The following is a 13,444-nucleotide window of genomic DNA, read 5'->3' as shown; positions in this document are numbered from 1 at the left end:
TTTACCAGTAGCTGTGCCAGGTTGTGTTTAGTCTGGGCCCAAATCTTTGCTTGCTCTTTGGATAATCTTCTGATAAGCTGACTGACTGTATGTTCAAAGCCTGTATTTTGATTTTGCTGTATGTTAATCATCACCATGCTTTCATCCTACGCTTGAATCTGTTTTTATGACTAGTGAAAGGGTAACAGGGTCCCAAGGGGCTGAACAGCAACCTTCTGGTGATAAATCTGAGTCCCTGAATTTTATGCCCTTGACCTTAACCACATGGTATCAGTCAGCTTGGCAGATATTATTCAATGCCACTTACTACTGTATGAACATCTATAATACTGAACTGTATGACTTGTACTTGAAATCTTGCTGTCAAAAAGCGGTTTTCTGACATTTTCCCATGCATTTCTGAGGTTATATGCACTTGTTTTCATTCCACATGCATGGACATCTTCATTGTATACTAAAACAGCAGAACAACAGCCTGACTTGCAGCGAGCCTTGACTGAGTTTTCCTGTAAGGCTTTGGAAACTAAGGATGGCACCTGCAAACTCTGCATGTAACCCTGAATTTGGGAAAACAAAATGGCAGTAATGGGATTGATAAGCATATTTTTTTGGTTTAACCAAATCGAATTATGCAGAGGATCATTAGCATTCAATGGATGTGATTATTTATTTTAACAATGTAAATATTTGTTTATTTTCTGTGTGGATGCCTAGCTCTCAATATAAAATATCAGTGCCTTTATCCGTCTAACACAACAAACAAACACATGACGGTAGCGTCTGGTAAATGAATATCTTTAACAACTCGTAGCTGTCATCCCTACCTCAAGTCATTGAGCTTTTGCGGGTAAATCATGGTGTAAACGCATCTAGAAGCACAGAGTTATGATGCGTGCCGTGTGCACAGACACGTCCTTTTCTGTTTTTATGGCTGCCATTTTGCCTTGCGTAACTCCCACCGGTCGGCACCTGCTGCCTCGTCCGCCATGTTTGAGGGCGTGAACTCGTCTGCCGTTCGTCTGGTGCGCTATACGTAAGTGAGCCGCTACCTGCTATCTGTCTGGAGAAAGCGATGTTAGGAGGCGTGGGGACAGACTGGAAATCATTTTGACGATCAGTGAGTCATGCCGACAGGCCTTAAAAGAGGCCTGCTTTTGGATCGTCGGAATTAAAAGCCGGAGGTGTTTATTTCTACATTTTTGTGCCCGACCAATCATACGAGGTGCGGTGATGAATGTCACCTTTTCCGTGAAGTTTCTTTTTGCCCGCGAAAATGAATGAAATCATAAATTATAAAAAAGGACAATATTTTCCACAGAGGAAAGGGAAAAAAAAATGTTTCTGAGCCACACCTGTCTTGGCTGACGGTGCTGCTTGTGGGAAGCAATATCTTATAGTATCACGTGTGAGGACTCCACCAAATTGTGCTTAGTTTGAAGTCTCATTTGTCACCCCCAACCGAGCCGGAAAAATACATACATACACACATATGTTGCACATGCACACACTTGTGTGTGTGATTATTAGTGATGTGTGTTCTGACCACGTTTCTGTGTCCTTTCCATGGCATATTTGTCTATTTTCTCTGAAAAAATTGGAAATGAAAGTAATATAATTCTGGCCAGATCAAAGGGGGGGGAAATCTGGGGAATTATACTGGACCAAAATGTGAGCCAAAAGAAATTGTAAAATTGCACTAGCAAAGAGCAGCTTAGACACACTGAGGAATGGCATAGCAAACTTTTCCGGACACCAAGCCTTTGGGGGGGGGGGGGGGGTCATATGTGGACATGTTTTGTGTTTGTGTTTTCAAGATAGTTTGTGTGTCTGATATACTCCTAGCCGTGACTGTTTTTCTGCCACTACAGAATTCACTTTGGATACCACTTTGGAGTCACCTTGGATAGGGGACAGCTCTGCGTTTCAGGGCAGCCAGGAGTCCAAGGCACGGAGAGGTAGGACCGCCAGTGACCCTGAGGGAAAGGTGGTCAAGGTGGAAGAGATAGCGGCCAAGGGGTCCTGGTGGGCTTTTGAAAGTTTATGGCAGCTTAGCTGCAAGGTGGGATTGACAAAGGTGGAGATAAACGGGATATTATGTCTGAGGTGGAGCGACGTTATCTGCTAAAGGAAGGGCAGCTCATCAACCCAAATATGATGAGGTATCAAAGCAGGAAGTAATTGCACATCAGACACTTGGCCGACTCTAGCAGCTTATCCCACAATACTAGAGGTACCTGATAAAACGGTATGGTGCCAGCGACCAATGATTCACAGCTAATCACTCAAACTTCTGGCACCATATTAACCCCAATTATCACTTCATCACCCGAATTAAACGTGCACAGTTTTGGCAGGAATTCAGCTCTCTTATTGGAGCCTATAGCTTGATTCTAAAGGATATTGATTCAGTGCTAAGAGTGAAGCACCCTTTGCAATAAAATGGACAATTTATGTCCTGATAATGTGGGATGAATGAGGTACCATCCGCATTTGTTTTGAGTTGCTATAGCGTCACCCTTAATGTGGAATGTCAGTACAGGGTGTAAATTAATGTCTGATGATTTTTGCATCCGTGTATAGAATGACGAGTATCCTACCACGAGGTATCTGATAACAGTCCTTCAGTTGTTGACAGAGATATAGCCTTTTTTAGTAGTCATTCATTTTTATGGAATATTGGGGTATGTATATCTAGCATGCAGATAAAGTTTTTTTTGTCCTGTCCCTCCATAGAGTGGGAATAGTGGAGAATTAGTGGAGAGGTTAGCATGAGGTCGGAGACTGAGATAATGAACAAATTACAAGGGAGTGGCAAAAAGCCCAAGCATTGAGTCTGAAATCCCAGAGGCAGGGGCTTAGTGTTCTAGGGAAGGGTTTGGCCTGAAGGGGGATTGGAGGATAGGTGCAAAGGGGCCTTTATGAGATTATGTTGACTACTGATACTATTGTTTGCATGAACATCAATGGGATATTGGGAAATGGAAACACTGGAGTCTGGTGAAGAGATGTCTTGCCCATGTCCAATGAGAAGAGAGCAGAGAGATGTCTGAGGATGAAGGTGGAGATGGAATTATGCCCAGATCCATGTTCTGACATGCATTAGATCTTGTATTGTCATTGTGATGGCAACCAAAGTCATCACCATTAAGACGATGTGAGCAGCTTGCGTGTCGTTCAGCGAGGACTTTCCGTAATGTTAACTGATATTAAGAACAAAACTTTGGATACAGGTAGATTTATTGAGGAGGCTAGTGGGTTATTGAGCAGTTCTAGCTAGGTCTCAAGAGGAGCAGTTGGTTATTGAGGAAGCCTAAAGAATTGACCTTCTTGGCTGTTGTAGAAGATGTACAAATATTGGCTGAATTATGGGGGCCCTGCAGCGTCAGTGAAAGCAGCCTAAGAAAGCTGTATATCGCATTACTGCCACCAGTTCTGCAAAGAAAACCTTCTTCCCCGAGGCTTTCAGGACCCTCAGCATCTTACTGCCCCCACCCTACCTGCCTGAACCTAAAAGGGCCTGCAATCCTTCCCCCCTGGCAACTTATTTATTGTTTAATTGCACTCTAGTGCTCCTTCTGCTGCTATATTTACAACGTACCGTTTATTTAATCACAAATGCAGTGCACTGCTCTGCATTTCCTTCGGGTTGTTGTTTATATATAGAATATCACATGTTGCTGCACTTGCTTGTCTTTGCTTACACTACATATAGTGTGTATCACTAGTGCTTGACTATAGGTTGAATATGTGTTATGACTTGCGGATAAGTCCATGTACATATAGCCCCTAATTTTTCTATGTGTTGCACTGTGGATCTGGGGCAACTGTACAGCTGTTTACACATGGTACTGAGTCAATTTCATAGCACTGCATGCTATCAATTTAGGTCCCTAGGTTAATGGAGGGGCAAATACTTATAACGTTGCTTAAATATTGCACACTCCTCCGGTATACTGCACATTCTTATTATACACCAATTTCAGGGGAGTCTTGCTGCCCTTAGTGGATGAAGCCTAGGGAGACCATGGCCTGGCCGATTAATTCCGGTAGAGAGGGTAATCAAGAATGGGGCAGCTTGTTTTTAACCCATTATGCTGTACAGTTGTATAGCAATGTGACCTCAGCTGGTTTCTGAGGGTGGGATTAAAGATGAAGTCAACATAACATGGATGGTGAGCCTCACTGGATGGATGCTTAAGACCACTTGTAGAATCCGCGCACACTGTCTCTGGAGGCTGGTCACTTTCTTTAGGGGTCACTAACCTTTTGATGGCCATGGACTGGTTTATGTCATACAACTATGTCGCGGAGCAGTGAAACAGCTGGTGCAAACCAGCACATCCATCAGCAATTTAATAAGTTTAATTCTTTCCATTTTTTTCAGATGCGATCAGAACGTGAGTTTGTTTCTGGAAATTAACCAACCCCTCCACTGAAGCCACAGTGTTCTGTAGCTTGGTGCAATACTGACTGGGGGTTGGGAACTTCTGGCTTACACAATGAGGAAACCCAAGACAGAAGAAGGAGATCCACCAGTTTTGAGTCTTCATCTTGTCAGTCACTTGAAGGATCAAATTATTCTGTGCCGGTGTCTCTGCTTCTCCTCTTCCTCTTCTAAGCTAGGATGCTTTATGTCCAGCTGCTCCCCAGATGGTGCAGTGTCCCCTCCATGATGGCTGGTGAAGAGTGCCCTGAATGGAGGGCACAAAGGGCACCGGACACAAAAGTCCCCCCCCCCCCCTCACCCAAACCCCCATCTCGGCTTGGGCTGCTTTATTGACGTCGGACAATGATGCCAATGAATATAAATAGTCACATCTGGAGCAAGACTTACCAAGAACGACATCTAGGCCGTCACTAATGTGTGCGTGTGTGGGGTGGGGGGGGGAGGGGAGAGGTGGATATACCCCTGGGCAGCCAGACACAGTCTCATCCTCTACGCCAGCCACAACAATGAGGGAATTAAAGTAGCAGACCTGCCCATTTATCAGTCTGTGATGTGAGTAGACATAATCTCACCTAATGGGTTCCTTCTAAAATCCTACTTTCTCTTTTGTCAAGCGGGATGGACAAATTTTTTTTTTCTCCAGTCTTTTGAGTGGTGAGACATGACAGTCTTTGATTGACTGGGAAGGTTTTGGTGGTGTCCCAAGATGCAAACCTATCCTATGTTTGATGATGCGTTTTGTGGCCAGAAGCTCCTATTCCAGTGAGACCATGAGTTCTCAGTGTTTTGCCTTTGTTTGTTGTTGTTGTTGGCCACTGTGCCTTTATAGTGAACTATATAAATCAAGAAAAAATCCACTGCTTTTCAATGGAGGTGAACAGGCCAGATAGTTTACTTTTAATAAGCCAGGAGGAAAAATAGTTTTCTTTCTTCTGCCTCTTTTTCTTTCAGTCATGACAGTGCAGCATTTGAGTGGTGTGTTGTTTTTCACTTTGTATCCTACAGTCCTTATTACTCTGTAACTCATAACTATAATTGCAGTGCTTGCAAATTTAGCTCACATTGTCTGTAATAAGATTGTGTAATAAGATCTCAAGTATATCCTGAGATTACCTAATACTTCCTCATCTGACTCTTTGAATCAGTGTAACCTGCCTCACTGTCAACACCACTGTCTGTCTTATTATTCAGGAAAAATATGAATCCAGCCTGGTTTAGCGTTGTTCTGCTTGATGTCTGTTTAGAAGGCGCATAAAAGACAGTGCGAGTCAACAGTTTGGCTCATTGTTCTGCTGTAAACAGCATATAAGAAGACATTGTGGATACGTGTGCATGGGTCTTACAGTCTTGTATATTTAATGCTAGTGTGAGTAAATTTAAGCTGTGAAATATAGTGCTGGGTGATGTTAAGTTATATAGAGGATATAAAGTGAAAACTCCTGACTGTGGAAAAAACAGACAATGCGTGAAACAGTGAAAGACCTTCATTGTGGGTTAAAAAAAACCATGCAGCCTATGTATGTGTCCTATCGGGCAATTCATTTGTTTGTTTGTTTATTCTTTATCTATCTATCTATCTATCTATCTATCTATCTATCTATCTATCTATCTATCTATCTATCTATCTATCTATCTATCTCATCCTTATCATTGTTTCCTCTAAAGTGCTCATCTTTGAATTTATGTCCATTGTCCAACTGCACTCAGAAGCAGTTACATAAACTGGCTGGATGGATGGATTTTAATCCTGTTGGAAAGTGCAATGCAGAGTTCTACCACAAGAGGGCTAACAGCCACAGGAAATACACATGGGTCATTTTTCTGTACTTACAGAAAACACAGTGTCTGCTCTCGTCTCGACTGATGATAGACAGATGCATTAAGTTGTCTTCGGTGACAAGCAGCCATAATGGTGATACTACGGTCCTTTTGCTGTTATCCCCGACTTTAAAGGGTAAGAAGACATCACTCATGTTGCCATTCTGTGGCCATGTTGCTCCCATGAGTGTCCCCTGTGATTCTGTGCTCTGGTGTTTCAGACTAGGATGGTTTGACATTGACGGTGCCGTTAGCTATGCAGTAGCATGGAGCCTGGTAGCATCCTCCTAGTCAGTGCTTATGTCCCCTGACAACAGCATGTATAGATTACAGACTCTATGACAAAGCATAGGCAGATTTAGACTTATATTGTCTGTTAAATATGAATCAACCTCCCCATTTGATTCCAGAATTGGCTGCAAGTACATTTATTTTAAAGTTATTGTTAAATTTGGAAATTATAACTATTGCAAAAAGTTAATATTTTATTCGAAAATATTTAAAACTCTATTGATTGTACATTTTTTGTAGATTGTTCTAAATAATCAAAGTCAAATTATTACTCAAGAAATTTAAATAACTGCACATATTACAAGTGAATGCAAATTTTTTATTTTTGCTGAGACAATAAGAAATATAAATATTTATGTTTTGGTATCATCCAGTTATAGGTTTGTGAAATATATACATAATGTAGACATACATATCTTTGTGATTGGTTGTAGTATTTTCATTACAATTGTCTGAATGAACCATTTTCCTGGATTGAGGGGAAAAAAACTTGACACCTTATTTTCTTGACATAACTGTGTATGTCAATGTGTGTGTCAATAGCGTGTGTGCCCTGTGATGGGTTGGCACCCTGTCCTGGGTCATTCCATGCCTTGTGCCCGTAGCTTCTGGGATAGGCTCTGGAACCCATGCGACCCTACATAGGACAAGCAGGTACGAAAGACGGATGGATGGATGGATTAATGGAGGGATGGATGGGTAAAGAAAACCTCACACAATGATTACATACTGCAATGTACATAGCAGAAAACATCACAGCTCTAAAATCAGTGGCAATTAGCAGTTGAGTAGCTTGGATATTCAAGTGACTCTGCAAGTTTTTTGACATGAAAGAAATGCTCCGAAGAGACATTTCGCATATTCGTACCATATGGTTTTTGTGTTCTAAAGCCAAAGCTAGCATGGATTTAAGGTGCAGTATTTGGTGTCAGCACCACCTAGTGGTAAGGCCATGATTAGGATATATGGCTAACATTTAATTACTGAATTAATTTTAATTTATCCACAGGTGCTGTGTCTGCGTAATTGCTGCAAGTGCAGTAATTGCATTACAGAAAGACCGTTCCTTAGAAAAACACCAAACTCGTTTTGCAAAGAAGCCCGTTCCTCGCCCACACATTGATTAGGTAATGCTCATGCAGCTTCAGGAGAAACTATGTCCCACAGATGTAATAAACAACCCCCTGTCTTGACTCCTGAAATACTTTCGTTTAAACGATATATGATGCCTGCATGAAACCAAGCTTTGCCTTCCAGTTTAGCTGTTTGCAGCTCATTAAGGGAGTAGCAATTTAATTAATTAATTGATAGCAATTGCACTTTTGCCTGGTTCGGATGAAGGGAAGTCTAAGCTTTAACCAAAAACGGCAAAGTTAATTAGTAAATGAAAGGGGTGCTAAAAAAAAATGCTAAAATAAGTATGAAACGGGAATTTGAACTTTGACCTTTTCACAGGAGCTGCGGGGGACATGACTAACCACTTTTCCACTTTCCATGGGCCTAAAATCAGACAAAAACAGACAAAAACAGACAGTTACTGCAAACGCAGAGGCTCACGGATCTGATTGCATCTCTGGCCCTGGCAACAAATGAGGGGTCCTGTCGGATGTGACAATGGCAGTAAACTAGTACTCTAGTTCCAGCTGCTTTTTGATGAGAGTAATAAATGGTATGCAAAAAATCCGGAATGGTTAGCCGCCTCCTAAGTATCTTTCAGCAGCTTATGTGTTGGTATTTAACTGCAATTTTACTGACCATTTGACTACGTCACACAAGTGTCTGAATGGTCTCTTAAACACAGCTTGTCTCAGATGATCCATAAGAACTTAAAATGCCCCACTGGATATTTTGTATTCACAGTAGGGGGTAAGAAATCATTTCTGTTATTGAAAGAATCATATTTCCCAGGTGCCTTTAAGGCATGCTGTCTTTGGCTGGCGGATTATGAGGGTAGGAGAGTGTCATTTGAGTCTGTACTCATCCAGGGAGATTTCAGCGAGTGTTCGTCTAAGGAAACATGCCTTTGGGTACCTAATTAATCAGGAGCATTTGCCCATGATAGCGTTCAGTCCATTATTACCGGACAGTCACTCCATTTAGTTTTCCATAAACTGCATTTGATTTTCTTGAAATACCAGCCTGAAAGCAAAATATAGCGAAATACTGCATGTGTGATCTTGTGAGGTAGTACACTAGTTATAATGTCCTTTTATGGAAGATAATGATGGAATACATGAAGATAAATGGTATTTTCTTCAAAACCATCAGACAGAGTAATGCAGATTTTCCTCTAAAATATTTACATAATTAGAGGTTTGAGTTGAATGCTTTACTTAATCATTTGTTCTCTCGCTGGTGTTCCACCAGGTCCTTAAATCCATGACCCTAACAACTGCACCACCTGCTGTCCAAAGCTCGTAGTAGTACTTAATACACTGTTTTCTTTGTAATTACTACGTGAAATAGACACCTCCATAGCCAATCATAGAGAATGACCTATGTGTCATTTATGATTCATTTGTGTTCCTTTCAGAATTATAATGAAATTGTAGAATATTTAATTTAAATTGTTAAAATTCAGTTGTCTGTGTGCTGTTTTGCTTTGTTTGGCTACTGGTATCGTTAACTTGTTTATCGACAGAAGGTGGTAATGCTGTTGTTTGTGCAATGCTCTCATTCTCGCACTCTGCATAATGTGAAAAGTTTTACCCTTCATCATAATAAAAAAATTATTCTACAAGAGGTACATCTCAGTGTGAAGCCATGTTTTGCGTTTGTTGCTGGACGTCATTCATCAAGCTCTTATAATTTAATTCCCTCCAGTCTTTTTCAATATTGTGAATCATTATTTGTATTTACCCTATCTAAAGCACTTGGCACTGAAAAATCCAGCTGAGATGAAACTGTCTAATTTAATACTGCATCCTAGGGATTTCAGGCCTTTGTTATAATGATACTTTACAGCCATAATTCTTTATTACCATTATTCACCTGGGGAGAATGTTGGAAAGATTTGAATTAAGTCCTTTTAATCTAGGCTGGAGCAGACTGTGTGTTGGTAAACTCAGTTTTTGGAAATGCACAGCAACCTTAGCTCTGGCTCTGAGTCTTGAGCTGTTTAGTCTGGGAAAAAGCACTTTATCGGTGAATGCAGAAATGGCTCAATTACCTCGCCGCTTTTTATATCAATGGCCGTAGACCGTTCCATTTTTCTTGGTCGCGCCAAGCCTGCTCTTTGTTTCCATTTGCACGTAAAGCCTTTAAACAGCGAATGAAATGAAGACGCCATCTTTCCAGCACCCCTAGAACATCAATCTAAATGAAACGGAAAATTCCTGTGACAGGTGCAGTGAACGTAACAGCCGCCCCAATAAATTGGACGCTATATTTTGCGATTAATATTTTTTCTCCATGCACCCAACTGCTGCGGATTACAGCTAGTGCCCCCTCCTTGGTTCACAAAGGAAAAGAGGATCAATTTGTTTTTTTTTATATATATGTTTTTGTTTTTATTTTTTGTATAGCAGTGAAAGAGGCTGTAATCCAATGACCTGGCAGCATATTATTTAACAGTTTTCCCTCTTTGCGCATCAATTCAGATTAGTTTGTTAGGGTTGAGAATTGGACTGGGAGGGGAGACTTTGTGCCAGTTTGTCCTCTGGTATTGGGAGCAAATTGACAGGCCTGTCTGAGGTGACTCAGTCTTCATTTTTAGCAGGCAGTTCGGGGCAGACCCTGGTGGCAGCCAATTTACTGCAGAGGGAATGAAAGTGGAAGTGCCTGGGAATCCGTAACAGTGAGGACCACCTGCATAATATTGCGGCTTCTCCCCTGTACTTTGGTGTTGCTTCTTGAGTAACCGAGATGCAAAACACCTCCTTGTTTACAGCCCTCTTTAAAACTATTGACTGGAACAGGGACTCGGGGCCTCACCACTAAACATTTTCAGCATTTGTTTAAAGGGAAGACAGCCCTGCATTTAGGCACCCAGGTTTCGTAGGTGAAATGGGTAGCCGCTTAAAAGCAGAGCATCGATCCCGGCACACAATGGTGCCTCGGCACTCCCGGTGGATGATTAAAGGAACTGCGTGCCTCACATCGTGGAGGGAAAATTAGACTCAGCTTCTCTCTTATCAGTTCGCATGATGGGAAATTTATTTGTAATGGAGGCTGGCGCTGATAGGAGTTGTTAATAAGATGAGAAATGAACGAGTAGGTAGTTCAGATGACTTTCACATTGTCTGCTTTCATTGCGTTCCACATGGAGATATTTAGGCTGAAATTGTTTAATTGCAAATTGAAGGAAGCCCTGATTATTAATAATGTATTCCATTTCTGCTAGGGTTTGTATGGAAAAAGGTTTTTAACCTCTTTTTCTTTTGGCACATCACATTTTTTGTTTTAAGTATTCAGTGTTACAGCTATTAATTCCCAATCCAGCAAAAAAAGCAATTTGTCTTTCCCTTCAAAGGTTATTCTTTTCAAAATAAGTTCTTTAAACAGATAATACTTGTTAGCATTTGTATATTAGACAAGTGAATGCTAAAGAGCAGAATTAGCCTATGTAACATCAGTCAATGAACACATTTGATATACTACCAATAACATCACTAGTTTGCCCTTTACTTCTAGGTGAAATTGAAGAATTGCATTTAATTGTTTAAACAAGACTTAATTGCCATCTGGAGACAGATTGCATGACCTTCCTGGTTTATTCACTTAACGTCTGTTTTCATTTAGCAGCTATAAACCCAAGAAGTCCAAAAGGATAATTAAAGATAATTAACTAGTATAACTCAAACAGTCCTTCTTGTGCCTTGCTCGCGTAAAGATTTACATAAACAGTCAGAAGTGTTTCACGTTATACAAAAACGAAATAGGTTTGCGTGATGATGTCACCGGCTGTGATGTTCCGCCATTGGATGTGCACCATCAGTGTGTGTTGTTTTTCTTGTAATAACATCGAGTTTATTGGTGTCAGTGATGCCTTCCCTTTGTTGTGACCCAGGGACCTTCTATCTCGATCAATAGGCTGACTGAGGTCTTCATCTCAGTAGCACCTACCCCAGGGTCTGATTCTCCACTCACACCTCTTCAATCCCTTCCAGAGCTGGCACAGCTCAAGTCTCTGTAATACGTTTTTTCCCTCCTATATAGCTGCAATGTTCTTATCATGATTTTAATAATTCCTTCGACATTCTCTAGTGCAGGTGATATTTGTTTTTGTAGAGATTTCTATATGTTTTTTTTTATTATTTTAGTGTAAGTAAGGATGGTTCTTCCAATATGGTTTCCTGACTTGGTCCCTCGAGGGCTGTGCCTCTGGGTTGGCCTCATACATCCATTCATAAGCATCAGCAGATAGCAAGATTGTGCTTCTGATCACATCATTTTTTTTCGGTCTGTGCCGCTCTACATGTTTCACAGATAGGAAGTTGGCGTACTGTAGGTTATGGTCCTGGTTTGCATCCATTGCATTTACAGTCTCACATCTTTCGAAAGGCTTCTGGATTTACGCATTTGTGCCCATTCCAGATTTACGCCTTTCCCTCATCCAGCAAGCTATCATTGCCCTCATTATATTGAACTTTGATTGTTTTTTTCGGCATCTATTGGTCACAAGGTATGAGAGTGATGCTTAATGATGACTTGGTCATATGATGAAGGTTCCGTCTCATGCGATGAATTTTCACGGCTGCCTATCTCGAACATGTGAAGATGTCCACCGGACGCGTGCCTCTAGCTGTTTTTGCTGAGATGTAGGAGGTGAGCGTCTCCTTGATTAACTGCATCCCTCCCACATCTATATTGTATTCAAATCGGCAAGCGTCCTTTTCGAGATCTGATTAAGGCCTTTTGGGGGTAATGAATGGAATGTCCAATTACTCTGCAGCAGAATGAGCCCTCTTCTGTGTGATCGATGGAGGGGTGAATATGCGCCTGCTAATCTCTGGTTTGTTTTGTTATGTGGTCAAATAAAGGGATATTGGGGAGGAAATGGGGTGAGAAGCCCATTGGATAAGAATGACACCCCTACGGGCCCTGTGCTGTTCATTGCTTTGGGTAATAATTCATGATGGGGGAACTGCAGCCCTGGTCATATGCCCACATGTGTTTGCTTCTGATTCCCCTCCTTGGGCCACACTAAAAGCAGGAAGATTACTGATCCTTCCATTTAAATGCTGCCTTAAGGCTGCACTCTAACCCCACTGCTGGCCTGATGACCTTTCGCCATTCTTATTTAAATAGAGGATAATCTTCATAGCTAGCTGAAACCAGCACTCACAGCCTGCTTTTGCTAGCGGTCATTTATTTCACACCGGGCCTCTCTTTCCACGCCCACGCTAGCTTGATCAATCTTATCTATTCTTTATAAATCAGGCGGCAAGACCGGGGCTCTCGGCCTCTTAAGATTGTCAGATAAATCCACGCGTCGTCTCCAAGGATGTCGACGCCCCTGTCAGAGGGGAATGGAAATGTGCCGGGGGCAGGTCAGACCCCCGGTTGTTTGTGGACGTCTTATAATTAATCTGGACAGCTTCCAGCACATCGTCTTTCACTGGGCAGGGTGGCCGGTCCCCCACGTTCCAGATTGTCATTTCGCGCTATGCAGGTTGCCCCGAGACACACTCAGCTGCTAACTGCGCATACATCAGCACATGGTCTAATCCATGCTTTTTATTTTTTTTTTTAAATAGTAGAACTTCAATCCAGGCGGAGTTATATGCTAATGTGGAAGTGATCCACATATGCCCTTGCAGAAGTCCTTAAGGTGAGAGGGGACATGCTAAAAATCGTTCGCATTACACCATGCTTTTCCGCCTTGTTGCAATGTCGCGGGCTTGTCGGCGCCGACAGGGTCTTGGGATCGAATATTCAGTTCTACAA

At 41.7% G+C, this 13,444-nt stretch overlaps 1 long non-coding RNA gene across 1 annotated transcript; it reads left to right on the top strand.

The window, feature by feature from the left end:
• The first annotated feature begins 1,105 nt into the window (after positions 1 to 1,105).
• Positions 1,106 to 4,808, top strand: LOC111850051 (uncharacterized). The gene is made up of 3 exons (XR_002839705.2): positions 1,106 to 1,222; positions 1,869 to 1,955; positions 4,385 to 4,808. It is a non-coding gene; the product is annotated as an uncharacterized lncRNA (long non-coding RNA).
• The last annotated feature ends 8,636 nt before the right edge of the window (positions 4,809 to 13,444 follow it).

Source organism: Paramormyrops kingsleyae, chromosome 1 (assembly GCF_048594095.1).
Source record: "Paramormyrops kingsleyae isolate MSU_618 chromosome 1, PKINGS_0.4, whole genome shotgun sequence".
Classification (NCBI taxonomy): domain Eukaryota; kingdom Metazoa; phylum Chordata; class Actinopteri; order Osteoglossiformes; family Mormyridae; genus Paramormyrops; species Paramormyrops kingsleyae.
The sequence above is the reverse complement of the archived record's forward strand: the minus strand, read 5'-3'. Positions and strand labels throughout refer to the sequence as shown.